The sequence below is a fragment of the Cuculus canorus genome, chromosome 5 (genome assembly GCF_017976375.1).
Source record: "Cuculus canorus isolate bCucCan1 chromosome 5, bCucCan1.pri, whole genome shotgun sequence".
In the NCBI taxonomy this organism is placed as follows: Eukaryota; Metazoa; Chordata; class Aves; order Cuculiformes; family Cuculidae; genus Cuculus; species Cuculus canorus.
In genome coordinates, this window is record NC_071405.1 from 43,116,835 (window position 1) to 43,120,006 (window position 3,172).

Consider the following 3,172-nt stretch of genomic DNA (forward strand, 5'->3'; position numbering starts at 1 on the left):
TTTAGCTTATATCCTGCAATATAGCATTGAAGCATCTTTACTATCAGCTATTTCCTGTGTGGCTGTATTCTGATGGGGTGGAGGGTAATGCTGCTGCTTCTTTCTCTCCTCCTTTTCATAAACTTGTTCTTACAAAGTAACTCTATGCAGAAAGGATTTACCTCTGTTAGATTGAAAAAATTTCTTTCCATGAAGAGCTAGCTCTTTAAACATAACTGATTTGTTGCAGTATTTAGATTTCATCAAGCAGGCTATTTCTGCCAGAAATTAAAAGAATGACCCTTTCCTTGTCCTGTGGTGTTTAGTTTTTGCTGTGATATATTCAACTGCTTTGGATTGAAGATTTTTAATGAGCTACATTTTTTAGGTTGCGCTGTTGGTATTTCTAATGAGCATCTTCTGTTCAATGTAGTCACCAAGCACCAAAGCAATATATTAATCTGATGTGCATTTAGGCCTTTATCCTCCCATATAGTATTGTTATGTATCTGTAAAATCTTAACAAGTAACTTTTTAAGTTGTACAGTATGTATTGCTGTAGCAGAGAACAGGACTGAGCCCTAATGTATTCCTACAGTTAACTGTACTCTTAACTACTGCTAATACTGCATTTCCGTGTCTATTGCAAAGGATAAGTGCATAAGGAAAGATTTTATATGTAGAAAATTACTGAATCCTTAAACTATTATTTAAGGTGTTATCTTACATTAAAAAAGCTGACATCTACTACCTGGTTATAAGGCTTCTTTCTTTACATGTATTTAAGCAAAATTATATTTTATATTAGTGGAAAAACTATTGTGGATTTTTTTTCCTGTAATCTGAAATAAGAAGCATGAAAAGTAGCTTCCGAATCTTTGAATAACATTGAGTTGCTCAGTGACTTGTTAGACTACAGTTGCTGTAGTCAATTTATTATTATTTGATGCAGATGAAAAATTTTTTGTGAGAGAAAATTTAACATATCTGAGTTATAGTCTGATCCTCAGATGATATGGGGGGTTGCTTGTATTTATTGTTAGTGTTATTTCTTCAGATAACTTGTTCATCTTGGAGCTGCAGAATCTTAGAGTATGCACCAGTTACCAGTTGGATAAATTTCTGCGGAGTCTGTTTTTGCAGATGGTAAAGTAATGCACTTTAAATAGTATGCACCAGTTTATTTTTCTAGTTATGTGCAATGTTGCTGTTTTATCTTTTTAATGTTTGATTTCAGATACGTTCTATAATAGCCATAGACCTTTTTATTTTCAAGAGTTGGAATGAATGTACACTTGAAATCCAGGCTCTTGAGTGGTTCATGAGAATTTTAAAGCCAGGCTTGGAACGGGGAAATGGGACCCATATTCTCCTTTTCCTCGTACTTTGTTTCATGTCCCAAGTTTAAAATATTTTATTATCTGATGAAAAGCTGATTTTATCCTCCCCCCTTCATTCAGGAAGCCTCTAGGTAGGACTGGCAGGTGAGCATCAATATTTATTTTTCTATGATTAAAAGTGATACTGAAACTCTTGAAATACAGCACCAAAAATCATCCCAGTTTTTAACCTTTTAAAAAGTCTTTTCATTATGTCCAGTTTTAAGTTTTGTTTTGAATCCCTTACCACTTTAAATTTACCATTGAAATCGTGTGTCCATATAAAGTTTATGCATTCCCCAATTGGCTTTTCAATAATGAGATTCAATACTATAGTTTGAGTACTTTAGTTGTAGAGTCACCACATTTTTATTTTCTAAAATAAAACAAATCTTAATCAAGAAACTAGTCTTGCCCCTTCCATACAATCATGGTAAATTTTGTGATTGAGTAGGTGTAGAAGCACTTCATTTTTATAGCTCACTGATTTGTAACATCATCACCCAAAAGTGTAAGTCTTTGTAAGGATTTAATGCTTAGACTCCAGGAAGAGTCCCTTGCTCTAACTTTTACACGAATAGCATGAATTGCTAGGGATGGAACAATTCAGGGAAAATGTATATATTTAAAATTTTATATTAAAACATTGGTATCCATAATACAGCTTTTTATAAAAGCAAGTGGTCATGGTTCAACGTAATGGCTGGTAAATTGTACTGCATCCTATTACAGCTCATTTCAACCACAAAATACCTTTCAGTCAAAACCACCAGGAGGGGTAAGTGCGAATATTAGATTAGACAGGTTTATTCATAAACTAGTCTCTGGGCCTGTGAGGGAGGCCCCTGTTAGAAATTTTTTTGTATGTTTTGTTCTAGATAAATGTTATACTAAACAAGGTAGATGTATGAGTTGAAGATGGGGTATGTAGGAGCAGTATGGCCAGTCAATAAATTTCAGTATTTTTCACTATATTTAAATATTGTTCTGGGGATTTTTTGTGTTGATTTAATTAAGCGTTATAGCTGAAACTCTTATGTTAAGATATGCTGCTTCTTAAAGAGAATAAAACACTGATTGTAAGCCTACTCAACTTTGCGGCATGCATATCCTTTTAGTCAAACTGTTCATTGTCAGGTTTGAATTGGAGAGAGATTAAAAAAAAAAGAGTTTAGTTATTCTAGAGTCTGTGAAAAGAAGACATTGGAACTGGAAGTCTCTTTCTTGATTTAAAACAAATAAATTGTCACTCACTATGATTGTATCTTTTGACAAAATGCTAATAGGATAATACTGTGTTTGATGCTGCTCTTAGGCTCAACAGCTTCAAGCAGCTTGGAGCCAAAGCCAGCTGTGTTAAGACTGGCATCTGCTAAAAGTTAGTGCTCTTTGTACTAGTTTGAGTCTTGCCAAGAGCCTAAATTTGCTAAAGGTAGGAACATTTTTTTGTCTAGCTGGATCCTTGCTACTTTCTTCTCTACTATTTGCATCTGCTGATGGTACTGAATGTTTTCCCTTACAAATGTTATTGCTTGTTTGATTAATATGTAATATCATGCAGAGGATTTTTTTTTTGCTGTAATTATTCTGAAGACATTGTTTCTCTGTATTGAGGTTCAGTGTCCAAATGTGTTTCTTGCACTCTGAAGTACCTTAACTTTTTCATTCTAATTTAATAAATGTGTCATCTAAATGAAAGTGTATTATGTCTCTGTTGGAGAACATTACAATTTTGAGTTCTTGTCTATAGACTGATCAACAATTAAGGTGTCAGTTACTGTCTTTTATTCAGCCTTGTCCTCTAGTTAATAAAT